The 15186-nt window shown below is 45.0% G+C and overlaps 1 long non-coding RNA gene across 1 annotated transcript in view; it reads left to right on the top strand.

Moving 5' to 3' along the window:
- The first annotated feature begins 1020 nt into the window (after positions 1-1020).
- Positions 1021-15186, top strand: part of LOC120609578 (uncharacterized) — an 85746-nt gene continuing 71580 nt past the window's right edge. Inside the window, exon 1 of the long non-coding RNA XR_005654800.1 lies at positions 1021-1959. This is a non-coding gene — a long non-coding RNA (uncharacterized LOC120609578). The remainder of the gene's footprint in view (positions 1960-15186) is intronic.

Below are 15186 nucleotides of genomic sequence, written 5' to 3'. Positions count from 1 at the left end.
GCCACCCACTGATTTTCTGCTCCCATATCTTCCCTGAATTCTGGCTGACCTTGGGTTGGCACTTCCTCTATTCCAGAGCCTTCCATAGCTCCCTAGTGCCTTTTGACTTCAGTTGGAGTCCTCGACCCAGTGTCTCAGTTCTCCTCATCTTACCGTGTGACCTTCCTCATCCTGTCCCCCCCTCCTTCCTCCTGTGGCCTGGAAGCCCTGCATGTTGTATGGCTGTGTGGGTCTCTCTCTGCTCAGTGGGTGTGATGGACCTCAATTTCTCCAGGGCCTGGGATCTGGGCTGGTCTTGACTTCTTCTTGATCTCTGCTTGAACCTATGTCAGGATCCAGGACCCATTCTTTCCCTGACAGCCCTTCAGGCCTTTCCTAAGGTGTTTGGATGGGAGAGAGGAATGGGGTTCCCCAGCGCTGGGAGGTGGAGCTCTCTGGGCTTCCTCAGAGAATCCAAGCAGGGCCTTAGCTCCTGACTATATCTTACCAATTTCCATCTCTCTAAAAATGACATTTTCCTACCAGGAGAAACACTCATAAACCAAGGTAACTTCCTCAGCCAGAAGCTTGTTAGTGGAGTCACGATCAGACAAATGCAGTGTGACCTGTGTGGCAGAGTGGGGTGTGGTTGAGGAAGAGGTCATACTCTTAAAACAAATGATGAGGTGAAGGCCTCCACTGAGCACATTCTTTACCAAGTGCCTTCTGAGGTCCTAAGATGCATCTTGAGAGTCCCATTGCTTTTCCTTGTTGGTCTAAGAGGAGACAAAGGAAACAATTCCTGATTTGCTTTTTCGAGTGGCTCCATTTCCCCTTCTCACTTGTCCCCTGTCTCATTGTCCTTAGCAGTAAGCCCTGGGAGACTTCTCTTTTAAAGGCATCAAAGGCAGATATCTTCACACCCCAGAAATTCTTGCATGGTGTCCATTCATCGTTTATTTACTCACTTACTCATGAACTCACTCACTCACTCATTCAGCAGGTATGTGCTGAGTGCTCACTCTTTGCCAGGCAGCATCCTGGAGCTATTGCAGAGCCATGCCGGATCAGGCAGAGGAGTCTCTGACCATGAGGGCCTTTAAGTTCTCCATCTGTTCCCTGATTATTTAGGAGACTGGACTGGTGTTCTGGCCACCTTTCCCGTGACTCTGCTAGTGTCCTCTCTTATCTCCTGAGGGTGAGGCTCAGTAGGCCTCCTTCGGGCACTCACGGGCACTTGCTCTCCTTGCCTCCACCTGCTTGGTCAGCTCCTGACGTGGTTCAGCTTCAGTCCAGAGCCCCATGTTTCCCTGGGCCTTGGCAGCTCCAGCAGCTAGACCAGTTGCCCAGGTTGGAGTAACATTCCTAGTGGCACCACATGAGATCCGCCCGTGACTGCTTTCTCTAACTCCCGGGAGGGCTCCACAGCCTCTCCGTGTCCCCAGTGAATTACTCACTCAACCCTTGGGCAGTCCTTCACTCTACCAGCACTTAGGAATGCCTGCCACCAGCTGGGTACTGCATTCAGGGGCAGCTATGCTGGGGACTTCAGCTTTGCTTCCTTGGTAACGATTTCTGGTTTCCAAATGACTTTTCTGTGTGTCTCTGAGTGTCACCTTCACTATTGGTTTCTATATCATTAACACCTGTGACTCAGGACCTACCACAAATATTTGTTAACCAATGAATGAGGACATGTGGAAAAGGCTCTCTTAAAGAAGGAACATTTGAGGCGGGCCATAAAGAAGGGTAGGAGGTTCCCAGGTGACTAAAGGGCTGGAAAGGCCCTTCTGGTCAAGGGTACAGTTTGGGCATGTGACAGAAAGAGCTTGGGTACTGGGGGCATGATGAGGGTTCAATGTGACCAAAGATGGGAAGAGCACATCCTGGTGGCAAAGCCTCTGGAGCCTGACAGTAAAGGAAGAAGGGATGAGTGAGCCTTGAAGGACACTCAGGGATTTGGACTTCAGCCTGATAGAGGTCAGTGATGATTTTTGAGAAAGGAAATAACACCATTTTATTTATTTATTTTCGAGGTCAGTTACTGTGGGCATGGATACAATGTGAACCCAAAGGGAAAAGAAAAAAGAATATTTAGAAAGCTCTTGTGATAGTCTCTTTAAAAATATATATTTAATGAAGTTCCAAGTAGCGATAAGGGACCAGCTAACCTAAAAATACGTTGTGATGGGGAGAAAATGGATTTTAAAATTATTCTGTTATTTACATAGAATCAAAGAGGGTACTTTCCCAGAAGGACTCACTTGTAATTCTAGTGGCAATACTTGTGTGTATTTAATTCGACTTTTCTTTTTGCTGTATAAAAATCATTTGATTTTCTCATGGTTTGTCCATGCAACCATCAGAATATAATTATTCAACAAAACAAAACAAAACAAAATGTTAGTTTCCTAGTCTTGTTTATCAGATGGCACATCAGCTTTCCTGGGCAAATGAGACACCTGATTTTTGTTAAGCAAAGTTATATACAATATTTGTCACACAATTATGTGGACACATTTAGCATACCTTCTAGAAAAAAAAAGACTTTAGAGGCCCAAAATCTTGCCAGGCATATTTATGCATGTTAGAGGTGTCATGCTTTTCCCAGAACCCTTATTTATTTTGAAGGCAGTGGATGCTAGAAGTGAAGTCTCTACAGTCTGTGTTTGTTGGCATCTGATGTGAGGAATTATCAATCAAGTGAAAGGACACTGAAAACATGTTCCCTGAGCAAGCATGCAGGTGCACACATGTTCACACATGCATGCATTCATCCGTACTGCATACATGTGCACACACATGTCTGTACTTCACTGCTCAGAACTAAACATCACACTGATGATTTGACCTCCAGGATTTTATTCCTGGAGAGGATTTTGAAATAAATTAAGCTAACCTCTCATGTTATAGACAAGGACACTAATGGTAGCCCAGAGAAGAGAAGAGACTTGCCTACAATCACTCAGCAAAGGATAGGCCATCAGGAGACTTGAACTCACCATGGCTAATTCCATTCTAAGATGCATACAACAAGAAGATGACCTCACAGCAACATGTTTCTTCCAGGTCGTGCCCTCTAAAGGACTGTGCTGTTTTCTGTAGGGTCCTAATCTCAGCCAAGAAAATCCACCTTAGACATCTTTGGCTATACCAGAATTTTTGTTTCATAGAAGGAGCTGGGCACATCCACAGAATTGGTTTTTATATAGGCTGGATTCCATTCCAACCACCTAATTACTTGGGGTTGGCAAAACACGTGGATTACAACTGCCCTGGGGTACTGTGTCCCCATGCCCGGAGTCTCTTCTGGTTTAACACCCCTGCCAGGTAGACAACTGTGATTCCCTGGAGTTTGGTTCTTTTGGGGGTCTGTTCCCATTTAACCCCTAAAACAGCCCTTCTTTCTCCTTCTTGTTTCTGATAGATGTTGGGAGGAATTATCATACTCTGTTAGTGTTTAACCAACAAGACTCACCAAACACCTGCTGTGTACAAGCTCTCCTGGGTGGACAACAGAAGGGATGCCAAGGAGGATAGCATGGGCTCAGCACACTGTAGGCACTCACTGACCAATGTCGTAATTCCCTGGAAATCCAGGAATGACTCTTATCGTTCATTTATCCATTTATTAATTAGTTTACCAAGCTACTAATTTATCAGACAGTGATATCTCTTGCAGTGAAATGCACTGTTTTATTTGCTTATGTCATAAGAGCCATACTTTACAATATTTATATGCATTGCTTAATTATTTTAAGAGTTTTATTTACAAATCTATTAAACTCTCATATGGCAGACAAATTATCCCATAGGTACTTTTCCTATATAATATCATTTTGTTCTAAACCACAGCCATAGGAGATAGTTATAATCCTAACTGCCATTTTTCAGATAAGATACCTGCATGTATTTGGCTTCAGTTTACACAGGCAAGAAATGGCAGAGATACAATTCATTGCCAAAGAAACCGTGTTGTGTGGTCAGAGAAGGTGTCTTGGAGGTGAGTGGCTTTTGAATTGGATCTGGTAGGATTTTGAAAAGTAGAGAAAAGAGAATGGAGCCTTCCAGAAGGGAGAGAAGGGAGACTTGCAAACACAGGCAAGAAGAGTGTCTGCCATGGCTCTTTGTTGCAAACAACAGAACGTGACTTTGGTGGAGAGTCCAGGCGCAGAAGCCAGGCTCACTGGCTCATTGAGAAACCCATATTGAACGTGTTATGTGGGACCGGCCAGCTCACAGTCCAGGAGGAGGTGGTGTCCTGGGCCGAGAAGGGCTGGTGTTGGTGGAGCAGTGGCAGAGAGCCTGGGCTCTGGAGTGGGGCCACCGTCTGTGGGCTCCGCCTGTGTACACAGCAGATCAGATCTGCTCGCATTGCCTGAGCACTCTTTGGACCAAATCCTGTTTGGGGACAGTTGGGCCCAGTCCCCAGGGCTCGGTCAGTGGGAGACCTCACCCTCTGAAGAATAGGCCCTAGCCTTGTGTGAAGCCTCCTCTGACAGGGGAGGCTTGAACTAAGATGAGTCTGAAAGGAGGCAGGATATCCCAGGGGAAGGGGGCTGGTTGGGGAGGGCTTTCCAGGTAGACTGAGGCCCTTGCACATTGAGGCTTGAGAAACAGTGTTGCACAGTGGCTGAGCAAACTGAATCTGCCCCTCACTTTCTGACTCAGCCTCCTTGTGCCTGAGTTTTCTTATTGGTAAAATGACGATAATAGGACTATCTGCTGATAGAGTAGTTGTGAGGTTTAAACAAAGGACTATGTAAAAGTATGAGAAAAGTGCCCAGTGTGCCAAAGGTTCTTAACAAATGTTAGCTGTTATGAGTCTTATTATCAACAAGGTTGGAAGTCAGGTCACGTGATGTGTGTGTGTGACATGTGCATGTGTGTTTGTGTGTATGAGAATGCAAGTATATGTGTGTGCTCACATGTGTGTGCATGTGTGCTTATGTGCATGCTCATGGTGGAGGGTGAGGACTGTCCCTGTGGACCCCTACAGTTTGGATTTAATTCTGAGACATTGAGAGGCCATGGACTCTTCATCAGCAAGAGACAGACCCAACCATGTTGTGCTTTAGAAAGTTCCCTGTGGTGAAGTTCTGGGTGGTGGGCCTGAAGGGGGCACATCTACAGATGAGAAGGCAGTGAGAGGTGGGTCCTCAGAAAGGCTGTGGCAGGGAGACTGGGGAGGCGGATTAGTTTTTGGAGTAGCCCCGGGGTATAGCTCACCGGTCTTGATCTCTGATTGGATGTAGAATGTGAGCAGGGATGCGTACAGACCACCCGCTTTCTATTAGAACAACAGTGTCTTGGACCTGGGCGCTGTCCACTCAGGGAGGAGGAGGATGATCATTTTGGTGGGTGGGTGTCTGGGCGGTTAGGGGGTTGGTGAGGCGGCCTGGGGGAGGACTGTGCCCCAAGTTATATGTTTGAGCAACCATCCAGGGAGCAATATCCGGCAGGCAGATGGCCCCATGGATGAGGAGGGAACTTAACAGGGAGGCCTGGGGCTGGACAGAGAGATGGGCCATCTTCTGGTATTTTAGATCCCAGGAGAGCATGTATGCAGTCTCAACTGGGAGGAATTTTGCTTCTCGGGAGACATTTGGCAATGTCTAGAGACATTGCTGATCGTTATGAGTGGTGAGTGCTTCTGGCATCTAGTGGGTAGGGGCCAGGGATGCTGCTAAAATAAACATCCTACAATATACAGGGCAGCCTTCATAACACTCATCCAGTCCCCAAGTCAGTAGCACCCATGTTCTGATGTGGAGTGAAAAAGGAAGGGCCCCAAAGGTGGAAGCCAGAGAAATACCTACGTTTATGGGGCGCAGGGAGCGTGAATGTCTCCTCATTTCAGGGAGCTTCTCTAAAACCCTGGAGGGGTTAATTGCCCCCCAGGCTGTGATAATTGCAACCCACAAGCTGGTATTACAGCTCTTACTGTTTGTATTTTAACAAGGCAGCCACAAACACTTTCTGTTTAGCCGGAATAAAAGACTCACCACATCAGGAAGTATGCCTCCTTTCATTCATTCTTTGGCTTCTGACTCAGCGTACAGACCACTGGGCCACCCTGACCTGCCCTTTCAACCCTGACGTTGTCCTCTAACCTCTTCTCGTTTCTCTATCTCCTTTAGGCCACATGGGCATGTCCTGATTCCTGTGACCTTTGGTGCCTTTTCTCTGTCCGCCCCCCAATTTATTGCCGATCTCATAAAAAGCAAAACTTGGGAGAGAGAAGATTGAGTTTGCTTCTCGCAGCAGAATTTGATTTAGGGCCAAGAAGGTGGCAATCGCTGCAAAGCGGAGATCGCTATTTCGGGAGTGAATGATTTTTTCCATCTCCAAATGACCTTACATATATTCTGTCTCCTGCCTGCCCCCGTGCTGGGATTGATGGGGTACTGGTGGTGCTGTGACTGGGCTCCCATGGGCCCCCCTGCTGCTCCTAATAAATCTGTCTGTTGGGCAGAAGGAACACGAGTACCTGGGCGGATGGACGATTAGATGGGCTGGTGGTTTAATGCATAAGTTTGGGTGGATTTGGGGTTCCACAGTAGCCTCTGCTGTTACTAGTACAAGCTGACTTGATCAGATGGGGCCTGTCCACTCTCACTAAAGGCTCTGCCTGCTGGGGGAGGTGATCTGGCACATTCCTCAGCCGTCTTTGAGTACATCAGGGACTGTCTCCTTCACTCTCCCTGGCTCTCTGCATTCTTCATTACCACTGATACCTACTCCTCAAGCATTTCCCACATACCACCACCATCCCTGGTCCAGGATATCAGACAAGAACATCTTCTAGTGTCCTGGACCAGGCATCCAAAGACTCAGAATCGGATCTCTGCCACCACTGGCAAAGTGGCCCATCCACCTTGAGCTGATTTTTTCTTTTCTCTGAACCTCAATTTTCTAATCTGTAAAAATGGAGTAACACTAAAATAACATATCTTCTAGTATTATCAAGATTATCAAGAGGATCAAAAGAATTTAGGATATGGCTTAGTTCAGGGATCCTGGGGATGTTCTCCCAGCCTCACTTTCTCCATCTTTAAAAAAATTATTTTTTTCAATTTATTTAAACTAAACTAAAAAAACAAACCAAAACCCAGTTTACTCATTACTGAAACCTCTTTCTTACCCCTCTGCCTCTGGCAATTACCATTATGTTCTCTGTACCTATGAGTGTGTTTTTGTTTTCTGTTTTTTAGATTCCCTATATAATCGAGATCCTATAGTATTTGTCTTTCTCTGTCTGACTTATTTCATTAGCATAATACCCTCGAGCTCCATCCATGTTGTTGAAAATGGCAAGAGCTCATTCTGTTTTATGGCTGAATAATATTTCACTTTGTGTGTGTGTGTATACATGTACATGTATCACAATTTCTTTTTCTATTCATCTATCAGTGGACACTCAGGTTGTTTCCATATCTCAGCTATTGTAAATAATACTTCAATGAACACGAGGGTGAAGATGTCTCTTTCAGTTAGTGTTTTTGTTTTTGTTTTTTGTTTTTTGGTAAATGCCCAGAAGTGGCATTGCTGGGTCATATGGTAGTTCTATTTTAACTTTTGAGGAAGCTTCATATTGTTTTCCATAGTAGCTGCACCAATTTACATTCCCAGAAGTCCACAATGGTTCCCTTTTCTCCACATCCTCACCAGCACTTGTTATTTCTCATCTTCTTGATAGTAGCCATTTTAACGATGTGAGGTAGTATCTCATCGTAGTTTTGATTTGCATTTCCTTGATGATTAATGTTGTTAAGCACCTTTTCATGTACCTGTTAGCTATCTGTATATCTTCTTTGGAAAAATGTCTACTTGGATCTTTGGCCCATTTTTCAATTGGATTGATCTTTTTTTTTTTTTTTTGCTATTGAGATATATGAGTTCTTTATATATTTTGGATATTAACCCCTTATCAGATATATAATTTGCAAATAAAATATTTTCTCCAATTCAAAAGGTTGCCTTTTCATTTCATTGATGGTTTTCTTTGCTGTGCAGAAACTTTTTAGTCTGGTGTAGTCTCACTTGTTTATTTTTGCTTTTGTTGATTTCCTTTTTGGTATCAGTTTCTCCATCTTTGATGGAGACCAAGAGAAATAGGCAGCGTGTGGGTATTTTGTGATTCGTACTTTGAGGAGGGCTTTCTAAGAGCTTCTGCTTAGCAATGTTGGGGCTGGTTTGTTCTGTTTGCCTCAACCAGGCCTGGCCACTGCCTGTTATCTTCCTGCTTGGGCTACTAGGCTGAAACTTTGTCTGAACTTTAGAGAGTAAATCTCCCAGAAGGCACAAAGAAAGGTGTGATGATAGGAGGAACATTTTGATTTGACTGTATCAAAGTCCCCATGTCAAAATGAAAATTGTCACCATTTATTTCCAAGTAATGTGTCCAATAGACTATCCTGACCCCACTTTGGTTCTTGAGCATCCCTGACCCCTTCTTATTTTACTTATCCTCACTTCTCCCGCCTTTGCTGGTTGGTCCTCACCCCAAGAGTGGGGCTGAAGGCTTCAGAAAAGAGAGGGATGCAAGAAGTTGGCAATGGGAGTCTAAGGCTGAGTGACCTTCTCAGAGCCAGAGCCAGTGAGAGGTCGAGGCAGATGGAACCCAGCTCCCTTGGTTCGGTGTCCACTGCTTCTCACCACAGCACACTCCCACTAGCTGCGGGTAGATTTATCTCTCTTGCCAAACTCAAAATATGTCAATTTTTGCATTAAAAAACCTTGTTTCTGTGGGTCTTTATGTATGAACGGGATAAAACAGAGCTCAGCGTATAAAGAAGGAAGGAAAAGGAAATAGCATTTGTGATGTGCCCAATACATTTCTGGGACTATATGGGGCATTTCTCATGATTTCTGATATGATCTTAATAATAACCACTTGAGACATCTGTCCTTGTTCCTTTGTTCTGATGAAGAAACCAAAACTTAAAAAAAGTTAGTTACTTGCCCAGTTTCTCAGAAAGTAAGAAGAACAGAACCAGTTCTATTGCTTCTCATAGCTGAGTTAAAGATCTCTGCCCAATGGAAACTTCTATGGTTAAAATGGGAGACTAAAAAGGACTCCCCTCTCCTTAATCTCTCTGTTCATTTGTTCGTTCATTCATTCACTTATTCATTCATTCTGCAAATACTTGATGAGCAACTACTCTATGCCAGATATGGTTCTAGGCACCGAATATATAGCAATGAACAAAAGAATGATTAAAATCCTTTTCTTCGTGGAACTCAAATTTTATTGGGGGCTGGGGAGGGAGGTAGAGGAATGAACAATAAAAAAAATGATATATCGAATTATTTGAGCTTGCTAACATTCCACCATTTTGACCTATAAAAATGGCCATTTCATACAATTTAAACTAATAAGTAAAATATATAGCTGGTGGTAAGTACTATGGAGAAAGATAAAGCCGGAGGGGTGGGTTAGGGAGTCCAAGGTTAGAAGGTGTTGCTTTTTCTCTATTGCTGTGAAAGGTGACTTTCCATCATGCTTATTTGACCATGCACACCTTCGTTTGCATCAAAAACTCCCAGTCGTAAGGAAGAGCCCCAGCTCCTTCCTGGGTACTCAAGGTCCTTCATGTTCCACTCTGTCTCCGCCGCCTCTATCTTTCCACCTCTGTCCTCTGTAAGGCCCACGGCTCCCAGAACACAGCCTGCTCTGTTTGCCAGGGCAGCTGGCCCTTAATGAAACTGCCCTCGTGCCTTTGTCTGTCAGCCCCCAGGTCCAGCTGGAGTGTCAGCACCTCAGAGTGCCTTCCCGAAACTTGCCCTCCTTCTCCCAGACAGTTTTAATTGCTCCCACCTCTGCACTCACACACCACTTTATTATAGCACTTAGAACTGCTCTTCTCTTTAGAAGACGCTGTGATTTATTCATGTGCCTTATTAATGGTCTTATTCCCAGTGGCTGGTGCAGGGCCTGGTATGTAGCAAGACTCATGACATGCTTGATGAGTGAATGAAAGAAGGAAGAAATGTTGAACAGAAGCTGCAGGGAGTGGAGAATCAGAAAAGATGGGGACTTTATGGAGAGGGTCAATGGAAGCAGATCTTGAGGATGGGGGAGATCACCCAAGGGAGAGAAGGGAGCCTCTTACCCAGTCAGTCCACACCTGTCCACACCTGCTTATAACTGCCCATACCTGCTCATACCTTCCCACATGTGCCCACGTGTGCCCACACCTGTTCATACCTGCACCTGCCTGCCCACGCCTGCCACCTCTCATGTGACCATCTTGTACCACTTCCTGCCCTCTAATCACACTAGACTTGCTTTTCCTACTGCCTTGAAGGCTCTTGTCCTCACCTCTCTCTCTGCGTCCTCTTAGAGCTAGGCATCTTCAGGAAGGCCTCTCCCAGTAGCCGGGTTTGGGTAGCTTGTCCTGGACACATGCTCACAGTGCCCAGCTCTTCTCCCTGTAATTCTTCTTACAGCTCTGATGCCTGGTGGGCAATGGGGCATGGTGGCTGAGTTCATGGTTTTGGATCAGACTGCCCGTGTTTGAATCCTAGCTGTGACCTTGGGCAAGTTGGTTGTTTTATCTGTCATTTCTCTGTCACTCCTCTGTAAGTTTGGGGTAATCTTTGCCCTGACTTCATGGTTAATTGGTAAGGCTTCAGTAACTAACACAAACAGAATGCCAACCCAGAGCCAGGCACATAGTAAGTGCTCGTGGTCATGTTGTCGTTTTCCCTCTGGGGTGAACCCCATGAGGCAAAGGGCCTTCTAGGCCTTGTTTCTGCCTGGCATATACATGGAGGAGACTTGAAGTGGCTGCTGAGTGAATGCTGCTAGAAGGAAGTAAACTGGGCAGACTGGAGCTAAGTTGAAGGGAGAGGAGACCAGCGTGACAGGGCCAGAGGGAAGATCCAGAGCACTGGAGCTTGGGTGGTGGGGGAGAGACCAAGCCTCCCTTGTTCTCTGTGCGATGAAGACCATTCTTTCCCTTGCAAACATTGACAAGTGACTCTCTGCCCATCTGAGAGCAAGGCAGCTAAAGGAACTGGAGATGCCCAGAGTCCACATCTGGCCTTTTGCCGAAAGGCTTTTCTCTGCGAGATTATACATTCTGGGCCACATCCCTCCCATCGACACTTCTTCGCTCACTTTACTCCTTTTTTTACTCCTCCATCATAAAAATCTCCAGAAACAGGTTTTGTTCAAAGTGAATGAGGCAATAAATTCTCTGTTTCTGACAGGCCAACAAGAGAGATAAATTCTATAATGGGAGATGCAGCCCTGTTCTCCTGCTCTGTGGCACTTTGGCTGATGTTAAGATCTGTTCTGGGAAGAGGGGACTGTGTGGGAGGATAAAGGAAAGGAAGCTCCAGGAGGCCCCGGAGCTCTCCTTGGGAGCCTTAGTTCAGGTGGGCAGCTACTCAGCCCAGGTGAGATCTCCGTCATATATCAATTTGCTCATGGCCGAGGCAGGTCTTCTGGTTTGTCTACTTGGCTAACTGACAAGCTTGGCTAAGTTGGGCAGAACAAGCCTCATTTAATTCACTCATTTATTCTCCAGTTCATTCATTTATTCAGTAGTCCCTTAGCATGGATGAGAGGTACCTATTTCCCCTGGAGCATCATCACCTTCTTTAAGAAACCTTCTCATGAAGGACCAAAAATATTTGCAATTCGAGTTATAGCAAAGAGTTGATTTCCGTGATAAATAGAGAGCTCTTACTAATCATTAATACAAATAAACACCCTAATAAGAACCTGGGCAAAAGATATGAACAAACAGCTCACAAAAAGAGAGTACAAAGTGCTCTCAGACCAAGGACAGGTGAAAAAGGCCGACTCTCCACTCATGAAGACAGAAGCGTCCATGGAAATTTCACTGAGCTGCCACTCACCTCCCCACCCCAGACTGCTCAAGCCTGTGTTGGTGAAGGTGTGGGACAGGCACATACTACGAGATGGCGGGCAGAGTGTGCAGTGGTACAAGAACCACGGGGATCAATCTGACGCAGCTTCTCTGGAAGGTAATTTGGCAATGTCTCAACACTGCCTCTACCTAGCAAATCTGCCTCTAGAAGTTTATCCCACCTCTACATGCACAAAATTATTCTACACGTATAAGTTTGTTCACTGAAGCGTTTTCTGTATCACCAAGGATTAGAAATAGTTTGAATATCCATCATTAGGGGACTGGCTAAATAATTTATGGCGGATTTGTACAACTGAACACTATGCAGTCATAAAAAAGAAAAAAAAAGGTAATAGGGAGTGCCTGCATGCACCTGTATGCACTCCAAGATACATTTTTAAGTGAAAAGGGCAAGACATGCAATGGCATGAAATGCAAATTATACTACTATTCATATAAAAATGAAGAAAAGGAATATATATGTACATTCATTTTCTTTATTTTTATACAAATAGTAACGTGATTTGTATTATGTACAATACAAAATATGTAGCATGTATATTATATATTCATACGTACATATATGTATATATATGTTTACCTACGGGAGGACAAAGACTTGTGAATAATGCTGCTTCTGGGGGGCTGTGGGGCATGGGAGGAGGAAGACTTTTCACTATATACCGCATTTTGCCTTTTGGATTTTGACTCTTGTGAATGAATTATGTATTCAAACAAAATAACTATCACTAACATTTTAAAAAAGAGAGAAGTGAAGGAGAAATTGTCCTTGACTCTTAGCTGAGGCCGAGGTCAGGGAATAGGTCAAGTGAGGAATGGAGGAAAGGTCTGTCGGTACCCAGAGAAATCGTGGCACAAACTATGGTCCAACCGCATTCAGTTTCATGGTCCACAATCTGGGGACCGTGCAGTTGGGTGTGGTTAGAGTATAGTTTTGGGGTATCTTGGTAAAACCATGGTTGGTGAGAAACACAAGAAATGTATGAAATAGATTTATGTGTCATGTTAACGATTTTGGATTTTATTGCGACGCGGGGCTATTGAGGGTTTTAAGCAGGGGCAGGACATACCTCATATTTTAGGAAGAATCTCCTGGAGGCAGTGGTCTGAGCAGAGTGAATGGCCTGATTTTCTGCCCTGCCTCTCCAGTCTTTTCTCATTACATCTTCAATGACCAATAGGTAGGTAGGTGTATTAACGCTATTATACATGGGGAAACTGAGGCTCAGGACAGTTGAGTAACTGGTTTAAGTTTTTACAACTTAGACTCAGTATTCAAACTCAGGTCTGTGTGTCTCTGGAGCCTGAGTTCTGAATAGAGCTCTGTGTGCTTTGTGTGTGCCTAACGTCTATGAGAGTCGTGAGTCCAGTGGCCAAGCATCAGGTCCCTTTACGTATTTGGCTAATTAGGTCAATGGATGCAACAGCAATATCTCATTGAGCTTCCACCACCTCACTGGTCTATCTCCCACCCAGCTATGGTCATAGACTGCATAAGTTCTTGATCTTATCCATTGATAAGAGAAGAAGCAAATTTCTTTACGACCTATTTTCCTCTTCTTAGGACACAGCAAAGGTTAGAGGCAGACATCTTACAGGCTGTAGCAGGAGTTGTTAGAAGGAGGTTCTGCCCATATGGGGACTGGGAGAGATGCATTTGGCTCTAATTAAGCTGAGCTTTCTAAATTTCCTGATCATTTGGTTTGGATTTTCCCGTCATTTCTTTGCCTGCATTTTCCTATGAATCCCATTTTATAAATGTGAAAACTGAGACTCAAAGAGGCAACGATTCACCTAAGGCCACCTGGTTTGTCAACGGTAGAATCAGTTTTCAACCTTTGCCTTTGGAGTCCAGATCTTTCTACCCCAGTATGCTTTCTTTTCTTACTATTAATGTGAGTTTGATTTCTCGTGAAACAAACCCATGAATGGCTTGTGATTTCTTTCACAGACCTTCAATAAAGAGAAATTCAGGTTTTCCTTGCTGTGATCCTGGTATTGTCACTGTTTGTGTCCAGGTGTCAGGCCTATTGATGCTGGGCCCTGGGGCGAAATGGGTGCCTGCTGGAGGCTGGACCCAGTCTCCGAGGCAGACAATGAGGAGCTCAGGAACAAGGCGCTGCCCAGGCCTCTGCTGGGAAGACTACCACTGACTAGTTTAATTAAGAGCTGGGGGAGGGGTTCACTGAGGAGAAGAAGGGTGCATTGTGTCCAGGGAGCTGGTGAGGTCAGCCGGGGAGTTTGGGAGGGGCCTGGGAACGAGAGGATGCTCAGTCCACCTCTGGGGAAGGCCCAGATTCCCAGCACAAGCCAGTTCGTGTAGGATGCTGGTGGCACCGCACTCTAGTGGATGGGCTTCTAGGTCTGTTGCCTCCTCTGGTGCTGTGCCCCTCCCTGGCTGGAATGGAAGGTCTCCAGACTACCTCAAAGCTCCCTGAGGCTTCCTCCTGGCTTTTCCCAGAGCCCAAACCCAGAGTTCACATCACAGTTCTACCACTAGCTCACTCTGTGACCTTGGGTAAGTCCCATCCAGTGTCTGAGACCGAATTTTTTTCATATGCAGAATGGGAGTAAATTGAGCTTGCTTTCCTACCTCCACAACGTTTTGGGGGAGGAACAGCTAGTTAAGTGGATGAGATGCAGTTTGGAAATTGTAAAGTGCTGTACAAGTGTATTTAACAATACTGATAATAACATAACCATCCCTGTCATCAATACTATCTTCAACACTCCGGCTTTAGCCGAACCACCGTATGCCTTCCTTTTTTATGGTAATTATAGGATCTTCTTGATTTTATTTAAGTTTTTAATTGAAAATACTTTATTATTTTTCTAAATCTAAAAGTAGTGCAGGTTCATTGTAAAATATTCAGGAAATATTTCTTTTTAAAAATCAAGATTTCCACCCTTGACATTATCACCATATGATTTTGAGGATGCCATTTATCTTCGCTGGGTTTGGTTTCCCCGCAAAGTTGCTACACCAAAGATGACAAACGTATATATATAAAATGGACACTGCCCCTCTTCCATCCATCCAGTGCTTGTGGCAGACTTTACTAGTGGATCACAGCATTCTTTCCTGCTGTACCTGGATGCTGCTTCAGAATCCTTTTCAACACAGCCTCTGATCTATCGGAGAGGCTAGGAGAAGAAATCTATTGTCTATCAATGACCAGCTGAGCTGTGATGTTCCCTGACATGTTGGAGGAGAGATGCCCAGAGGTCAGGTTCTGGAGGGGAACTTGGAGAGTCCCTCAGTCTGTCCCAGTGCAATAGGGAGTTTCCTTTTATCTGGCTC

The sequence above is a fragment of the Pteropus medius genome, unplaced genomic scaffold, assembly GCF_902729225.1.
Source record: "Pteropus medius unplaced genomic scaffold, Ma_sr-lr_union100, whole genome shotgun sequence".
Classification (NCBI taxonomy): Eukaryota; Metazoa; Chordata; class Mammalia; order Chiroptera; family Pteropodidae; genus Pteropus; species Pteropus medius.
Note: the sequence above shows the minus strand (reverse complement) of the source record. Positions and strands in the feature narration are given on the sequence as shown.